This window comes from Pristis pectinata, chromosome 3 (genome assembly GCF_009764475.1).
Source record: "Pristis pectinata isolate sPriPec2 chromosome 3, sPriPec2.1.pri, whole genome shotgun sequence".
Taxonomy (NCBI): domain Eukaryota; kingdom Metazoa; phylum Chordata; class Chondrichthyes; order Rhinopristiformes; family Pristidae; genus Pristis; species Pristis pectinata.
The window spans coordinates 10,287,074-10,307,016 of NC_067407.1; the positions used below are offsets into that span (position 1 = coordinate 10,287,074).

At 42.0% G+C, this 19,943-nt stretch overlaps 1 pseudogene; it reads right to left on the bottom strand.

The window, feature by feature from the left end:
* Window positions 1-19,672, bottom strand: part of LOC127568921 (calcium-activated chloride channel regulator 1-like) — a 41,677-nt pseudogene extending 22,005 nt beyond the window's left edge.
* Between the last annotated feature and the right edge of the window lie 271 nt (window positions 19,673-19,943).

The following is a 19,943-nucleotide window of genomic DNA, read 5'->3' on the forward strand; positions in this document are numbered from 1 at the left end:
TGATACGATCTGGATGAAAAAGTAGGTGAGCTGATTAGTAAATTTGCAGATGACGTAAAAATTGGTGGAGTTGTGGGGAACGAGGAAGGTTGTCGAAGGATAGAATAGGATATAGATCAGTTGGAAATTTGAGCAGAAAAATGTCAGAGTCACAGAGCAATACAGCACGGATACAGGCCCTTTGGCCCATGAGCCCATGCTAACCACGGTGCCCACCCAGCTAGTCCCAATTTCCTGCATTTGGCCCATATCCCTCTAAGCCCCACCCCTCCTGGTACCTATCCAAGTGCTTCTTAAATGATACTATTGTACCTGCCTCAACCACTTCCTCTGGCAGCTCGTTCCATATACTCACCACCCACTGTGTGAAAATGTTCCCCCTTAGGTCCCTTTTAATTCATTCTCTTCTCACCCTAATTCTATGCCCCCTAGTTTTGGACTCCCCTAGCCTGGGGAAAAGACTGTTACCGTCCACCTTAACTATGCCTCTCATCATTTTAAACACTTCTATAAGGTCGCCCCTTATTAGAACATAGAACAATTACAGCACAATTCAGGCCTTTTGGCCCACAAAGCTGTGCCAAACATGTCCCTACCCTAGAAATTACTAGGCTTACCCATAACCCTCTATTTTACTCAGCTCCATATACCTAACAAACAGTCTCTTGAAAGACCCTATCGTATCAGCCTCCATCACCATCTCCGGCAGCCCATTCCACGCACTCACCACCCTCTGAGTAAAAAAAACTTACTCCTGACATCTCCTCTATATCTACTCCCCAGCACCTTAAACCTATGTCCTCTTGTGGCCACCAATTCAGCCCTGGTGAAAGCCTCTGACTATCTACCCTATCCATACCTCTCATCATCTTATACACCTCCATCAGGTCCCCCCTCATCCTCCGTCTCTCCAAGGAGAAAAGGCCGAGTTCCGTCAACCTCCTTTCATAAGGCATGCTCTGCATCCCAGGCAGCATCTTTGTAAATCTCCTCTGCACCCTCTCTATGGCTTCCACATCTTTCCTGTGGTGAGGCGACCAGAACTGAGCACATTACTCCAAGTGGGGTCTGACCAGGGACCTATATAGCTACAACAATACCTCCCGGCTCCTAAATTCAATTCCCCGATTGATGAAGGACAATACACCATATGCCTTCTTAACCACAGAGTCAACCTGCGCAGCCGCTTTGAGCGTCCTATGGACTCGGACCCCAGGATCCCTCTGATCCTCCACACTGCCAAGAGCCCTACCATTAAGACTATATTCTGCCAACATATTTGACCTACCAAAATGAACCACTTCACACTTATCTGGGTTGAACTGCATCTGCCACTTCTCAGCCCAACTCTGCATCCTATCTATATCCCTCTGTAACCTCTGACAGCCCTCCAAACTATCCACAACACCCCCAACCTTCGTGTCATCCGCAAACTTACTAACCCACCCCTCCACTTCCTCATCCAGGTCATTTATAAAAATCACAAATAGTAAGGGTCCCAGTACAGATCCCTGAGGTACACCACTGGTCACCGACCTCCACTCAGAATACGACCCCTCAACAACCACTCTTTGCCTTCTGTGGGCCAGCCAGTTCTGGATCCACACTGCAATGTCCCCTTGGATCCCATTCTCCTATGTTCCAAGGAATAAAGACCTAGCCTGGCCAACATCTCCCTGTAACTCAGGCCCTCTAGTCCTGGCAACATCCTTGTAAATCTTAAACTTAAATTTCTAGTTTAACCATGTCTTTCCTATAACAGGGTGGGCAATCTGAAGACAGTACTCCAAATGCAGCCTCACCAACGCCTTATACAACTGCAACATAATGTCCCAACTCCTATACTCAATGCCCTGACTGATGAAGGCCAGCATGCTAAACTCTTTTTTTCATCACCCTGTCTTCTTGTGATGCCACTTTCAATGAACTATGCACATGTACTCATAGATCCCTTTGTTCCTCTGTGCCCTACCATTAATAGTATAAGTCCTACACTGGCTCGACTTTCCAAAATGCATCACCTCACACTTACCTATATTGAAATCCATTTGCCACTCCCACTTCCTTAACTGATCAAGATCCCTCTGTAATCTACAATAACCTTCTTCACTATCAACAATACCTCCTAATTTTGTGTCATCCTCAAACTTACTGATCAAGCCTTGTGCATTTGCATCCAAATCATTTATATAAATAACGAATATCAAGGGTCCCAACACCGAACCCTGTGTCAAACCACTTGTCACCGGCCTCTTTTCTGAGAAACAACCTTCAACCACCACCCTCTGCTTCCTGCCTCCGAGTCAATTTTGAATCCACCGAACTAGCTCTCCCTGGACTCCATGGAACCTAACCTTCCAGACCAGCCTACCATGGAGGACCTTGTCAAAGGCCTTGTTAAAGTCCAAATAGACAACATCCACTATCCTACCCTTATCTACCTTTTTGGTTACCTCTTCAAAAAAAAACTAAAAATTTCATCAAGCACGACTTTCCACATACAAAACTATGCTGACACCTTTGATCAGACTCTGTCTATTCAAATGTTAGTAGATCCTGTTCCTCAGAATTCCCTCTAGTAACTTCCCCACTACTGATGTCAGGCTGACCAGCCTGTAGTTCCCTGGCTTGTCCTTACTACCCTTCTTAAACAACGGAAGGACATTAGCCACCTTCCAGTCTTCAGGAACTTCACCAGTGGCTAACGATGAAGCAACTATCTCCACAAGGGCCTCTTCCCTGGCCTCACACAAAGTCCAAGGATGTACTTGGTCAGGCCCTAGGAATTTATTCACCTTAATGCGTTGTAAGGCTGCAAATACTTCCTCCCTGGTAATGTGTATTTCCTCCAAAACATCTCCACTAGTTTCCCTTATCTCATGAGCAACCACGATTTGCTCCTCAGTGAGCACTGCAGAGATACTGTATATTTGTTAAAAATCCTACCCATCTCCTGTGGCTCAAGACGTAGGTGGTCCTGCTGATCTCTAAGGGGACCTACTTTCTCCCTAGCCATGCTTTTACCCTTGGTATAGGGCTTTCATCAATGGTACATGGTGAACAGGAACTGCCCTTGCACTCAGCATTCTTTCCTCTTATGCTGAGTGAACATCTGAAAGTTGAAATAATAATTATAAAAGTGTACTTCTGTTTATTTCAGTACATTTGACAGTTTCATCAGAAAAGAGGAGTGGCCAGTTTACTGGTCTTCTCATTTCCAGCCTATTCTTCCATTGTGACACATTGCTTGGACCTCCCAGTCCAGCCTTAAAACCCTCCAAAGACTTGAACACTTCTTCACTAAACTAGGATGAATTTTAGTACTGTTCTTTGCAATTGTTGCCACTAATCCTTCCTGTGTATGATATTCTGAAACCCACAATCAAGGCATCCAACGCGATGGCTTAATCTTGTCAACAAATCAGAATCAGGTTTATCATCACTGACATATGTCGTGAAATCTGTTGTTTTGCGGCAGCAGTACAGTGCAAGACATAAAGACATAAAAATTACTACTATAAGTTACAAAAATAAGTAAATAGTTCAAAAGAGGAATAATGAGGTAATATTCATGGGTTCATGGACCGTTAAGAAATCTGATGGCGGAGGGGAAGAAGCTGTTCCTGAAACATTGATTGTGGGTCTTCAGGTTCCTGTACTTCCTCCATTATGGTGGTAACGTGAAGAGGGCATGGCCTGAGTGGTGAGGGTCCTTAATGATGCACATTACTACTATTACATTACTGCAGCAGACTGCACATACACAAACCGAGGTTGTGACTGCCGTTGCAGTCTAAAGTCCCATGGCACAGCTTAGAAGCAGTGGAGTTCTCCTTTGTGTCCTGACCATCTTGTATGACTCATATAGCATGACTTAAAACAGATGAAAGGGTCATTATCAAATTGCTGTCTGTGACAGCAAGCTTTGTGCAACATTGGTTGCTATATTCCTTACATTATAATTTATGTATGCAAACAGTATACCACTGGCTGTAAAGCACTTTGGGACATACTAAGATTAGGAAAATTAACATAGAAATGCAAATTCTTCTATTTTTATCTCCGATGTTCTTGAGTAGAGATCCCAAGACCAAATGAAATCATACAATTAGATTTGTCATACCTTGTTGCTTCAGAGGTTCCATTGTTGGATTTGTAAAATGGGATCAAATCATTATGTTCATTAAACGTACCCCAGTGAAAACGGGCCCATTCATGAAGAAATACTTTACCTATAAAAACAAAATCTTTTTTTTTAATAATGAATGCAATGCTTTCACATTCTGTAAGATATAAACAGTGCTATTATTTCTGCCGGTTTAGATATCGACATAATTCACTTGTAAGGGCAAGTTACTCTCAGTGGGATGAGTTTTTTTTTTCTGGCATCATAAAAATAAATAGGCAGTTATTTTGCCCAATGGTTGAATCAACAAATGTGAACTGTGTTTATAAGGTAAGCAAGCTTATGAGGGAACTGACCAAGCAACCACAACTTCCACTACTGGCGACAATCTGAGCTTGAAATATTCTTTGATGGGCACTTTCACCACACTTTCCTACTGACAAATTTCTCTTGAGCCCTTGGAAGCCTGTGCTGGTGGCATTTTCAATCAAATCAATTAATTAATCAATCAATTAAATCAATTGGAAATCTTCTCAGTTCCATGTAATCATGCAGTGAAATGTAGTTTTAATTGAAAGCTTGACAGAGCTAATGACAACAGCAACTCTTGTTATTTGTGTGCAGCAAGACTCGGCTCATTCAGCCTGGAAGCATTCGAGTCAGGTGATGGTCCTCTTTAGGTCACATTTCCTTTCACTTTCTGCTGTTTTGCATGTTAAAATTATCCTTTAGTAGAACCAGGCAATTATTAGACCAACATCTTGTGAGGAAGATACTGTAGTCTATAATTAAACAGAGTGCTGGAACACTTGAGCACGTTACCTGGCACTAACCGGGATTGTAAAGGCTGGACTTTGTCTAATGAATCTTGATGAATTTTCCTGAGGAAGCAGCTAATTAGCAACAGCGTATTAATATAGCATAAATGGCAGGAAAGTTACTGGAGGGGATTCTGAGAGACAGAATCTAATTGCATTTGGAAATGCAAGGACTTATTAGGGATAATCAGCATGGCTTTGTGTGTGGGTAATTGTGTCTCATGAAATTTGATTGAGATATGGTCGGCTAGTCCGGAAGGCTAGCTGCCAAATGGAAACAAAATTGGCTTGGTGATAGGAGGCAGAAGGTGGTTGTGAGAGACACAAGGGACTGCAGATGCTGGAATCGGGAGCTAAAGGCAAACTGCTGGAAGAATTCAGTGGGTGGAGCAGCATCTGTGGGGAGGGGAAGAATTGTCAATGTTTTAGTTTGAGACCCTGCATCAGGACAGATGGGAAAGATGGTAGAGGTAGTGAGAGTTGTTTTTCAGATTGGAGGCTTGTGACCAGTTTTGTGCTACAGGGTTCAGTGCTGAATCTCCTGTTGCTTGTCTTAGAATATTAATGACTTGGATGGGAATGTAGGTGGCATGATTAGTAAGTTTGCAGATTACACCAAAATTGGTTGTACAATGGATAGTGAAGAAGGGTGTCTAAGGTTATTATAGGATCCAGATCAACTAGGAAAGTGAACAAAGAAATGGGATGCAGGTACACACGGTGGTGAAAAAGGCATATAGCATGCTTGCCTTCATCAGACAGGGCACTGAGTACAGGAGTTGGGATGTCACGTACAATACCTTGGTGAGACTGCATCTGGAATATTATGTACAGTTCCGGCCACCATAATATAGGAAGGATGTGATGAATAGAGAACATAGGACAGTACATGCCCTTTGGCCAACAATGTTGTGCCGACTTATATAAACCTACTCTATGGTCAATTTAACCCTTCCCTCCTACACAGTTCATAACCCTCCATTTTTCTTAACATCCATGTGCCTTTGAACTGTCCCTATTATATCAGCTTCTACCACCAGTGTGTTCCAGGTGTTACGGACTCAGTGAAAGTCCCTTTAAGATAGAGAGTGTGTGTGTATGTGTGTGTGGGGCGTGCTTACGTCAATAGAAGATAAAGGATGTAATGACGTTGTTGAAGAAGTTAGAAGAAGGAGAGAGAAAGAGAAGGGAGAGAGACACCAGCCTGCTTGTTTTCTCTATCGATGGATGAGAAACAATAACTGTGTTCGCCACTGAAATCCATGTATGGAAGTTGGAAGTAATCCGGTGGAGTTCACTTTGTTGCTGACCTGTAGAAGGAAACAGGTATTTGTGTGTGGACGACCACGATTCGGAAGCTTTTCGGGGTGAGGAAGTCACTACCGAGTAAACACTGAAGTGTCGCTGGGGTTCCGTCGTGGAACATTTGGATTTCATATTTACTCTATGTTTCTCTACGTCTACATCTTATCTTCAGACAACGGTGGTTGTTGAAGAAGCCCTTGCTCATGTTTCACCTTATGGCTTGCCGAACTGAACTTTAAGAACCATTCTGGAACTTGGAGTTTGGGACTTTGTGACACACACACACGATGAGTTTAGTTTTGGGGTTAATGTTCGAGGTTTAACAGTTTTGAATTCTAACATACTAACATTTTTACTTTTATTTTATGTATTACCATAAGTAGTGATTAATAAAATAGTTTTTAACACTGAATCATGCTCAGTGTGGTTCTTTTGTTGCTGGTTCGTGACAAAATTGGGGGCTCGTCCGGGATAGTTCCCAAGGTTAACGAGATTCGTCCGGGATCCAATCCAAAGGTTAACGAGTGTCGTCTGGGATCGTTCCCCAGATTGACGAGATTTGTTCGGGATTCAATCCAAAGATTTCTGAGGGAGGTCTGATAAATTCTTTTTAATTGGCTTGTGTGTGTGGAAACCAGCAGCAATGGATATTAAGGCATTTTTGGAGTCACCAACCCAAAAGGGATTGGAGGTGGCGAAAAAGGATGATCTGATAAAGATTGCTACAAGGCTAAACCTTACAGAAGTAAAACAGTCTATGAGAAAGGCAGATATTCGGAGACTGATAGCTGGCCATTATGTGGAAAAGGTGGTGTTTGAGAAGGAAGTGTTAAAACAGTTTTCTGGCAGTGAAATAGCAATTTCTGAGGCACAGGTGCAGCTGGCAAAGATAGAGGCTGAACGAGAGCAAACCCAGTTAAAGATAGAGGCTGAACGAGAGCAAAATAAATTAGAAGCTGAACGAGAGCAAAGGAAATTAGAGGCCGAACAAAAGATAACTCAGATGAAGTTAGAGGCTGAACGGGAACGAGAGATAACTCGGATGAAGTTAGAGGCTGAACGGGAACGGGAACTAATTCGGTTAAAGTTTGAGGCAGAGGAGAAGGAAAAACAGAGGCAGCATGAGTTACAAATGAAGCGAAAGAGTTCGGAATCTGATTCTGATGATGGTTTTTCAGCCAGCAGGGAGGTTCAATTAGTCCCTCCTTTTGAAGAAGATCAGGTTGATCAGTATTTCCAACATTTTGAAAAGGTTGCTGAGAGTTCAAACTGGCCAAGGAAAGGATGGGCTCTTATGGTACAGAGTGTGATTAAAGGTAAAGCTCAAAAAGCTTATTCTGCTTTGTCTGCTGAGGATGCAGTTGATTATACCAAGGTAAAACAAGCTATATTGAAGGCCTATGAATTGGTACCTGAAGCTTATAGACAAAAATTCAGAGACTTGAGGAAATCTGCAGATCAGACTTATATGGAATTTGCCAATGGAAAGAGAATATGTTTTGAACGATGGTACATGGCTAAAAATGTAGATGGGGATTTTGATAAATTGAAAGAATTGATATTAGTGGAAGACTTTAAAAGATGTGTTCCAGCTGAATTAACAACATATTTAAATGAAAAGGCAGTGGAAACTTTACAAGAAACTGCTAGGTTGGCAGATGATTATGCTTTAATCCATAAATCCAAATGGGGACAACCTAAAACCTTTCAAAAGAGTTACAAAGACAATCCAGGTAAACCGGAGATTAAATTGGGAGGTAATCAAAAAGGAAAAGATGAAAAGAAGCCAGGGCTGGAGAAACCTGTTGAGCGTACTTGTTATTACTGTAGGAAACCTGGCCATGTGATATCTAATTGTGCCCTTTTGAAGAAAAGGAAGGAAGCTGTGCCCAATGCTTGCTTTCAGGCAATTAAAAATCAAAAAGATTTAGGAGATGCTGTTAAAGATCAGTCCCTGCAAGGGGTAAAAGCGGAAAAGTTGGAGGAGGTGAGAAAGGAATTCCGTTCTTATGTATCAGAGGGTTTTGTTTCACTGAATGAGTCACCCCAGGTGCCAGTGAAAATTCTTAGAGATACTGGGGCTTGTCAATCTCTCTTGCTGGACAGTGTTTTAAATTTTGGTGAAGAAAGTGACACTGGTGAGGTAAATCTAATACGAGGCGTTACAGATGACACCATGTCTGTCCCTTTACACGGTGATTTTAAAGTCAAAGTTCGTAGAAGGACCAGTCGAGATAGGGATAAGACCTAGTTTGTCAGTGGAAGGAGTTTCTTTGTTATTGGGAAATGACCTTGCAGATGGAGAAATTGTTCATGTGGTACGGTTAACAACCAAACCAAGGATTGATAAGTCTGAGAATGATCTAGATGTTTACCCATCATGTGCGGTGACTCGAGCTAGAGCTAGAGAATTAGCCAAGACAGACAGTCCGGTGCAGTCTGATGTGGTTCCTTATGACAGTCCTAAACAGGAAGAAAATTATGATGCCTTATCTGAGACTTTTCTGTCTTCACTGGAGGATCAACATCCTTATAGTGAGCCTGAATTTAAAGATTTGTCTTTGTCGAGGAAGGATCTTATGGTGGAACAGACAAAGGACCCTGAGTTGACAGAATTGAAAGAAAAAGCACTTTCATGTGAGGAGATTGAGCAAGTGCCAATTGGATATTATGTCAAAAATGGAGTGTTAATGAGGAAATGGAGACCTCCCCATGTCCAAAAATTTAAAACTCGGTTGGAGAGAGTCTGCCGGCTAGCGAGAGAGAATTTGAAAACCAGCCAGATAAGAATGAAGACATATTTTGATAGACTTGCTCGGCCTAGGACATTTGCAGTGGGGCAAAAGTTGTTGGTATTTTTCCCTAGCCAAAATAATCCCTTGCAATCTCGTTTTTCTGAACCCTATGTTATTGAATCTCGAGTGACTGATAGACGCCAAAACACCAGATAGACGCAAGAAAACACAACTCTGTCATGTAAACATGCTAAAACCTTATTATGAGAGGGATTCAGTTGTGGCCTTGGTGGATGATGTAAAGGTTGTTTCTAGAATGCCTGATGTTGATGTTGAGAAAGGCCAATTTAGACCAAATATTGTTCCATCAAAACTAAAAAACCAAAATATCCTGGAGAACCTTGAAACGAAGTTGGACCATTTACAAGTTTCACAAAAACAACAGATGAGAGAATTAATTTTAAAATTTAAAAATCTGTTCCCAGATGTTCCAAACAGAACATCGATAATTACCCATGATGTTGGGGATGCAAAACCAATCAAACAACACCCATATCGAATGAATGTGGAAAAAAGTAAACTTGTTGATCAGGAAATAAAATACATGTTGGAAAATGATATTATTAGACATTCTACTTCAAATTGGAGTTCGCCCTGTGTTATTGTACCTAAACCTGATGGAACTGTTAGATTTTGCACAGATTACAGGAAAGTGAATGCTGTAACAAAGTCAGATGCTTACCCTATTCCTAGGGTGGATGATTGCATAGATAGAGTGGGAAAGGCAAAATTCCTTACAAAGATTGACCTATTAAAAGGGTACTGGTGTGTTCCATTAACAGTTAGAGGAAGGGAGATTTCAGCCTTTGTAACCCCTTCTGGATTGTATGAATACAATGTTTTGCCATTTGGAATGAAAAATGCTCCGGCAACATTTCAAAGAATGATTAATTCAGTGATTCATGGGTTAAAACATACAGATGCCTACATTGACGACTTAGTGACTGGGAATGATACTTGGGAAGATCACATCTCTGCGTTAGAAAGATTGTTTGAAAGACTTTCCAAGGCTGACCTTCCAGTTAACTTGGCTAAAAGTGAATTTGGCCATGCCACTGTGACGTATCTTGGTTATGTTGTAGGTCAAGGCAAGCAAGCTCCTGTTCAGGCAAAAGTTCAAGCAATATCTGAGTTCCCTATCCCCACAGGTACGAGGACTGGTAGAAGATTTTTGGGAATGGTTGGGTATTATCGAAAATTTTGTAAAAACTTTGCTGATATTGCTCTTCCCCTAACTAATCTTCGGAAGAAGGGAGTAAAGTTTGTTTGGACAGATTCTTGTCAAGAAGCATTTGAGAAGCTGAAAGCCATTTTATGCTACCATCCTGTGCTCAAAACACCTGACTTTGAAAAACCATTTTCATTAGCAGTAGATGCCAGTGATGAAGCTGCAGGAGCTGTGTTGTTGCAGAAGGGTGACCTTGATGATATTGACCATCCGGTAGCTTACTTTTCAAAGAAATTTAATGAGCATCAAAAGAATTATTCCACGATAGAGAAAGAATTACTGTTGCTTGTTTTAGCCTTGCAACATTTCAATGTATATGTTTGCACCACTCAGAAACCATTGACTGTATATACAGATCATAACCCATTGGTGTTTCTGAGCCGAGTCAAAAACAAGAACAGAAGGCTGTTAAACTGGAGTTTAATTTTGCAAGAGTTTGATCTCATGATAACTCACATTAAAGGCAAAGATAATGTGATTGCTGATTGTTTTTCCTGATGTTAAATGGGAAACATGTATCTGTACTAATCTGATATTCTGTAGTTGTGTAGCATGATAATTATTAACATTACTAACTGTATGCGCGGTTAAATTTTTCTTGGGAAAAATTTTTTTTAGGTGGGAGGTGTTACGGACTCAGTGAAAGTCCCTTTAAGATAGAGAGTATGCGTGTATGTGTGTGTGGGGCGTGCTTACGTCAATAGAAGATAAAGGATGTAATGACGTTGTTGAAGAAGTTAGAAGAAGGAGAGAGAAAGAGAAGGGAGAGAGACACCAGCCTGCTTGTTTTCTCTATCGATGGATGAGAAACAATAACTGTGTTCGCCACTGAAATCCATGTATGGAAGTTGGAAGTAATCCGGTGGAGTTCACTTTGTTGCTGACCTGTAGAAGGAAACAGGTATTTGTGTGTGGACGACCACGATTCGGAAGCTTTTCGGGGTGAGGAAGTCACTACCGAGTAAACACTGAAGTGTCGCTGGGGTTCCGTCGTGGAACATTTGGATTTCATATTTACTCTATGTTTCTCTACGTCTACATCTTATCTTCAGACAACGGTGGTTGTTGAAGAAGCCCTTGCTCATGTTTCACCTTATGGCTTGCCGAACTGAACTTTAAGAACCATTCTGGAACTTGGAGTTTGGGACTTTGTGACACACACACACGATGAGTTTAGTTTTGGGGTTAATGTTCGAGGTTTAACAGTTTTGAATTCTAACATACTAACATTTTTACTTTTATTTTATGTATTACCATAAGTAGTGATTAATAAAATAGTTTTTAACACTGAATCATGCTCAGTGTGGTTCTTTTGTTGCTGGTTCGTGACACAGGCACCCACCACTCTGTGTAAAAAAAAAACTACCTCTGACATCTCCTCTAAACTTTCCTCCTCTGACCTTAAACTGATGTTTTCTGATATTGGCCATTGCCACACTGGGGGGAAAAAAGTGCTGGCTGTCCACTCTATCTATTCCCCTCAAAATCTTATACACCTCTATCAAGTTGCCTCTCATCCTGTGTCGCTCCAAAGAAAAAAGCCCAAGCTCCATCAACCTTTCCTCATAAGGCATGTTCTCTAATTCAGGTGCCATTCTGGTAAATCTCCTCTGCATGCACTCTAAAGTTTCCACATCCTTCCCATAATGAGGTGACCAGAATTGAACACAATACTCTTGTGGTCTAACCAGAGTTTTATAAGCTGCAGCATTACCTCGTGGCTCTTGAACTCAATCCCAACTAATGAAGGCTAGCACATCATACGCTTTCTTAACTAGCCTATCAACTTGTGTGGAAACTTTGAGGGATCTATGGACTTGGACCCCAAGATCCCTCTGTTCCTCCAAACTGCTGAGAATCCTGCCACTAACCTTGTACTCTGCCTTCAAGTTTGATCTTCCAGAGTGCATCACTTTACACTTGTTCGGAATGAACTGCATCTGCCACTTCTCTGCCCAACTCTGCATCCTATTTCCTGTTGTAACTTACGACAACCTTCTACACTATCCACAACATCTCCAATCTTCATGTCATCTGCAAACTTACCAACCCATTCCACCAACTCCTCATCCAAGTCATTTATAAAAATCACAAAGAGCATGGGTCCCTGACCAGATTGCTGCGGAACACCACTCGTCACCGACCTCAGGACAGAATACTCTCCATCTCCTACCGCCCTCTGCCTTCTGTGGGCAAGTCAATTCTGAATCCACGCAGCCAAGTCTCCATGGATCCCATGCCTCGTAACTTTCTGGATGAGCCTACCATGGGGAACCTCGTCAAATGCCTTACTAATGTCCATATACACCACATCCACTGCTCTACCTTCATCGATTTGTTTTGTCACCTCCTTGAAAAACTCATTTAGGTTGATGAGGCACGATCTGCCCCTCACAAAGCCATGCTGACTATCCCTAATAAGGCTATGCTTCTCCAAATGCTCGTAAATCCTGTCGCTAAGACTCCTCTACAATAGTTTGCCCACTACTGAAGTAAGACTCACTGGTCTATAATTCCCAGGATCGTCCCTATTACCTTTCTTGAACAAGTGAACAACATTTGCCATCCTCCAATCCTCTGGTACCACTCCTGTGGCCAGGAAGGATACAAATATCATTGTCAGCACCCCAGCAATCTCTTCCCTCGCTTCCTGTAGTAACTTGAGGTATATTCCGTGTGGCCCTGGGGATTTGTCTATCCTAATGTTTTTCAGAAGGTCTAACATTGCCTTTTTCTTAACCTCAATATGCTCCAGCACATTAGCCTGTTTTATGCTGACCTCACATTTGTCAAAGTCTCTCTCCCTGGTGAACAATGAAGCAAAGTATTTGTTAAGGACCCCCCCTACCCCTTCCGCCTCCAGGCACATGTTTCCCCCTTTATCCCTGAGCAGTCCTACCCTCAGCCTAGTCATCCTTCTGTTCTTCACGTACGTGTAGAACACCTTGGGGTTTTCCTCATTCCTATTCACCAAGGGCTTCTCATGTCCCCTTCTAGCTCTCCTAAGTCCCTTCTTAAGCTCCTTCCTGGCTATCTTATAATTCTTATAAGGTAGCCCTGCCTGATTTTTGCCTCCTAAACCTTAAGTATGCTTCCTCCTTCCTCTTGACTAAATGTTTCACCTCTCTTATCAAACTTAGTTCCTTTACCCTACCATCCTTTCCCTGTCTCAGTGGGAAAAACCTATCCAGAACCCCATGTAAGTGTTCCTTAAACAGCCTCCACATTTCTGCTATGGATTTCCCTGAGACCATCTGTTCCCAATTTACGCTCCCAAGTTCCTACCTAATACCATCTGTCACGAACCAGCAACAAAAGAAATACACTGAGCATGATTCAGTGTTAAAAAGTAGTGATTAATAAAATAGTTATGATAATATGTAAAATAAAAGTAAAAATGTTAGTATGTTAGAATTCAAAAATGTTAAACCTTGAACGTTAACCCCAAAAACTAAACTCGTCGTGTGTGTGTGGCAAAGTCCCAAACTCCAAGTCCAGGAATGGTTCTTAAAGTTCAGTTCGGCAAGCCATAAGGTGAAACATGAGCAAGGGCTTCTTCAACAACCACCGTTGTCTGAAGATAAGACGTAGACGTAGAGAAACATAGAGAGAGTAAATACGAAATCCAAATGTTCCACGATGGAACCCAAACAACACTTCAGTGTTTACTCGGTAGTGACTTCCTCACCCCAAAAAGCATCCGAATCGTGGTCGTCCACACAAATACCTGTTTCCTTCTACAGGTCAGCAACAAAGTGAACTCCACCGGATTACTTCCAACTTCCATACATGGATTTCAGTGGCAGACACAGTTATTGTTTCTCATCTATCGATAGAGAAAACAAGCAGGCTGGTGTCTCTCTCCCTTCTCTTTCTCTCTCCTTCTTCTAACTTCTTCAACAACGTCATTACGTCCTTTATCTTCTATTGACGTAAGCACGCCCCACACACACATACACACACACTCTCAATCTTAAAGGGACTTTCACTGAGTCCGTAACACATCGTAATTAGCCCTCCCCCAATTAAAAACTTTCCCATATCGTCTGCTCCTATCCTTGTCCTTGGCTATGCTAAAGGTCAGGGAGTTGTGGTCACTTTCTCCGAAATGCTCCTAAGCTAGAGAGGGTGCAGAAAAGATTCACGAGGATGTTACCGGGACTAGAAGGATTTTTACAAGGAGAGACTGGGTAGGCTAGGACCCTGTGCTGTGCTGAATATGTTTGTTATAGAGAAATATTGTGTCCATTTCCATGTCTCGAATGCTTGACTTTCTGTTGGGATTGTCATTGGGCTTTAGATCAGCAATGATATCATTGATTGATGGAAGACGCTTCAGGCACCTGTTCCTATGTCACTTGGGTAATTCAGTGTTCAAAACACATGCTACAGCAATGCAAGCTTATTTAAATTGTTACCTTTTGGGTCATAAACTGAGGTTATTTCATCATTTAGTATGAAGTTTGGGGTGAAGTGAATATATTGGCCCTTCTGCCACATCCACCATACTACAGGGTGTATGGGGCATCTCCATATTTAAGGTATGGTTCAGCAATGATCACATTCGCCTATGAAAGGAAATTGCATGTTTACATTTGAAAATCCCTGCACACGTGAAAAAAAACCAAGAGCAAAATTGTATATGTACTAAATCCGAGAGCTTAGTTCACGAGTGACTAAAGTTTCAGAATAGTCTATTTGCTCCTCTTTCCCTTCCCTTCATCGCTGCTTTGCTCTGCTTTACCTCCCCTACCCAGACTCCACCTCTCAGTATTCCTGGATCCTTGAGCAGGCTCTGACATACTACTAGACACCTTTCTTCTTTTCACTGCCCTTGAGGGCCCATAGCTTATTTATTCGTGTTTTCAGAGTCCTTCTCCTTGTTCCCTGATGTCAATATTCTCCAGATCCTCTATCAGTGTTCTATTAAAGGGCTAACTCCTACCCAACTCTCCAAGATTTGGATCAGAACATGAGATTATGATGTTATTGCAATCACAGAAATGTGGTTGAGTGAGAGACAGGACTGGTAGCTCAATGTTCCTGGGTATAGACGTTTCAGGCATTACAGAGGTTACAAAAGAGGAGTGGCTATTCCCTGCTGATCAGGGAGAGCATTATGGCATTTCCCAGGGAGGATATTCTGGAGGGATAGGTCAATAAGGCTATATGGGTAGAATTTAGGAATAAGAAAGGAGCAGTCATCTTGATGGGGTTATACTATAGGCCTCCCAATAGTCAGTGGGAATTAGAAGAATAGATAAATAGGCAGATTGCAGAAGGGTGTAAAAGCAATAGGATTATAGTTGTCGAAAATTTTAACTCTCTCAATATTAACTACAGTTGCCTTAGTGCAAAGGGATTATATGGGGTGGAATTCATAAATGCATTCAAAAGGGCTGTTTGAAGCAATATGGGGCTGTACTTGATCTTATCTTAGGGAATGGGAACGGGTAAGTGATTGATGTGTCAGTGGAGGAAAACTTTGTGGACAATGACCATAGCTCTGTAAGCTTTCAGACAGTGAAGGAAAAAGAGAAAGTTGGTCCTCAAGTTAGGGCCCTAAATTGAAGCAAGATGGATTTTGATAGTATAAGACAGAACCTGGGAGAGGTAGTTTGGGAGCAGCTGCTTGGGAGAGGGGGAGGGGAACAACATTTGACAAGTGGGAGGTGTTTAAGAGCTCAGAGTTAACATGTCCCTGTAAGGGTAGGAGGCAAAGATGGTAAGTTTAGGGAACTTTAGTTAACAAGGATATTGAAGGTTTGATCAGGGAAAAGAAAAAAGCATATGTCAGGCTAAGGAAATTGTTATCGAACGAGTCACTTAAGGTTTACAGGGGATATAGGAGAAAACTTAAGAAAGAAATTAGAGGGCAAAAAGGGGCCATAAAATGACCTTGGCAAGTAGGATTATAGAGAATTCTAAAACTTTTTAATAAGTATATTAGAAGCAAGAGGGTAGCCAAAGAACAAATAAGCCCCCCCAGGGCATGAGAGAGATCCTAAGTGAATACTTCTCATTGGTACTCACCAGGGAGTAAAACATGGAGGGTGGAGAGTTAAGGGTTACACTGGTATTCTGGAACATGTCTGTATCAGGAAGTAGTACTGGAGCTTTTGGAGCACATTAGGGTGGTGGGGAAAACCCCCAGGGCCAGATGGGTTCTATCCCAGGATCCTCAGGGAGCAAGGGAGGAAATTGCTGGGGCTCTGACAGAGATTTTTGCATCTTTGTTAGTCATGGATGAGGTACCAGAAGAGCAGAGGATAGCTAATGCTAGCTCCTTGGCCAAAAAGGGCAGTAGGGATAAGCCTGGAAACTACAAGCTGGTGAGTTGTCAGAGAAGACTGAGGGACAGGATTTATGTTCACTTGGAAAGACAGGAACTGATTAGGAGAAGTCAGCATGGTTTCGTGCAGGGGAGATCATGTCTCACAAATCTGATTGTATTTTTTGAGGAGGTAACTTGGAAAATTAATGAGTTCAGAGCAGCAGACCTTGTTTACGTGGACTTTAGTAAGGGTTTTTACAAGATTCTACAAGGTAGGCTGATCCAGAAGGTTAAGGCACAAAGTAGAGATATCTTTATTAGGCACATGTACATCGAAACACACAGTGAAATATATTTTTTGCGTAGAGTGTTCTGGGGGCAGCCCGCAAATGTCGCCACGCTTCCAGCGCTAACGTAGCATGCCCACAGCTTCCTAACCCGTATGCCTTTAGAATGTGGGAGGAAACTGGAGCACCCGGAGGAAACCCGTGCAGTCACGGGGAGAACATACAAACTCCTTACAGACAGTGGCTGGAATTGAACCTTGGTCGCTGGTGCTATAATAGCATTACGCTATCCGCTACGCTGTCATGGCTGCCCTGAGGCGTATTTTATCTGAGTAAAGTATCTGGGGCGTATTGGAAAATTGGATCCAAAATTGGCTATGTGAGAGTATTGGTGGATGGATGCTTTTTCTGACTGGAAATTTGTAACAAGTGGTGTACCACAGGGATCAGTGCTGGGACTTCTGTTATTGGTAATATATATAAATGACTTGGATGAGAATATAGAGGGTACGATCCGTAAGTTTGTGGATGACACAAAAATTGGTGGAGTCATAGATAGTGAGGAAGGTTGTCTAAAGATACAATGGAACATAGATCAGTTAAAAAGTAGGGCAGAGAAGTGGTAGACAAATGTGATGTCAAATTCTAGTTGGACATACAGAGTAAATGGCAGGGACCTTAGGAGTGTTGATGTACAGAGAGATTCTGGCATGCAAGTCCATAGCTTCCTGAAAGTGATAACACATGTGGATAGGATAGTGATGTTGGTATGCTAGCCTTTGTAGGCTGAGGCATTGAGTGTAAGAGTTGGGACTTGGACCACACTTGTATTTTGTATGTTTCTGGTTGCCACACCTCAGGGAGGATGTGGTAGCTATAAAGACAGTGCAGAAGAGGTTCACCAAGATGTTGCCTGGATTGGAGGGCTGTAGTTATGAGCATAGATTGGATAGACTGAGTTTATTCTCACTGGAATAGAAAGCTGAGGGGTGACCTTATAGAGGTTTATAAAATTATGAGAGCCATACATAGGATAGATGGTCAGAATCTTTTTTCCCAGGACAGGGAAGTACAGAACTCAAGGTCACAGTTTTAAAGTGATAGCAGAGAATTTTAAAGGAGGTCTGTGGGGTAAGTTTTTCCACACAGAAGGTGGTGAATATCTGGAGCAAGCTGCTAGAGGAGGTAATGGAGGCAGATACAGTTCTACATTTAAAAGGTGTTTGGACAGGTGCTTGGATAGGAAATGCATAGAGGGATATTGGCAAATGCAGGCAAATGGGATTAACGTAGATAGGCATCACAGTTGGCATGGACAAGGTGGGCTGAAGGGATGTGTTTCTGTGCTGCACGACTCCATGACTAAGATCTTTCTTTCACATTTCCAATGCTCCACAATTCAAAAAGCTCCCTGACACAGTATTTCTCCAATAGAACTGGAATTGAGGCTTCTTCCCTTGCAACACCCACATGCTCAGTACCTCTCTTTCCACAAAATGCACGTATCTTTGAATCCTGCACAGACACTGTTCTCAAAACTAATCAACTTTCCGATGTCCCCCAGCAACATTGTCATTGACAGCACCTCTGTCACCTGGAAATTGTCTACCCAGAGTTGCAGACTCCCACTTTTGTCAAGCCCTGTACACCCTCCACCAAAAGTCAGTACCAAGCCACAAGAATCAGATCTTAATGTTCCATCTCCTAATGTTAACAAACCACAGGCTCACCCGCAACATTCCTGCCAGATTCCAAAATAGCCTAATGTCATCAAAGTGCAAGAACTCAATTACAGTTCCGGAAACCTTCAGTTTAGGTATCAAAGCTTTTGGGCTTGTGCTCACCAGGCTTCCAGACAGGTAAGAGGGAAGAATCAAATATGCAAATAAAGGAACATATAACAATTAAAGCCACTGAGTTGTTATTTCAGGGAAAAATCAAAAGGGTTGTGGAACTCTGTCAACAAAGCACCAACAAAAGTTTCAGAATTCAACTTATTGAGAGATCCGAATATTATTCATAGAGTCATACAACATAGAAATAGTTCCTTTGGCTCACTGAGTCTGCACTGACCATCAAACAACCGTTTACACTAATCCCATTTGTTACCAGGTATAAATACTATGTTTTACTGTCAGTGGGGCATTTCCGTGACTCTGAGAGAGACTGTTCACTGAGGGAGAAGATTATATTTGTAAGAAAGTCTTTGGAAATTGTTCTTCCAGGTATATACGCAGAGTTTCTCCTGCTCCACCACTGGAACTAAAGCACAAAACTCACATGTGAACAAAAGGTTTTGGAAGAAGTTCCAGTGGAGGAAAGCCATTGATATTAGTTTTAGTCTCTCATCCCTCTGTTCTTACCTTCTCATATGACTGAGTAGTTGGTCTCTGAAGCAGGCTTGAATTCAATGGCCAGACAGCAGGCAGCAGAATTTTTACATCTGAGAAGTAAAGTTGATGTTTCATAGCTTGGTGGAGGTAGAATAAGGCTTCAGTCATCATTTCCTGCAAAACAAGCTCAGGATTAAAAGTTAATGCCTGGCTGCATTTTAATCACCCGGAGAGGGGAAAAAAGAACATTAACTCTCATCAAATCGTAAACTCCAAGCAGTGAAACACGATGTAAGTAACATTTGATGAACAAAACAATGTAAATAAATTGATCTCAGCCATCACCTCACCTGAATGTTTTCAATAAGCTTGGCATTATATTGGATACTAGGATTTATAGCAAAAACAGTGTCTCTATATCCATTATTGACCAATGTAACCTTGGAGCATTTTATAATGCAAACGCTCAAGAGACAGTAGAACACCGAACCCTGGGTTTGCATCATTCTTGCACAGAGGATTTTTCTGCTTGAGCAGACTTCCTGCAATGCAAGTAATAGATCTGCCAGTGACATCCACTTCTCAAGAATGAATTGAAAGAGATTGGAGGAGGTTGTTCTGACAGAAAAGAATATAAAATTGGACCAGAAGTTCCAATGTGCTCTAAGTGCTCAGAATTTGCACTAAGACAATAATGAGTTGCCCTGGAAAGAGAACTGACTTTCTTTCTTCTGAAGTAATCAGGTAACCATGGAAGAAAGAACAACCCCAAATTTC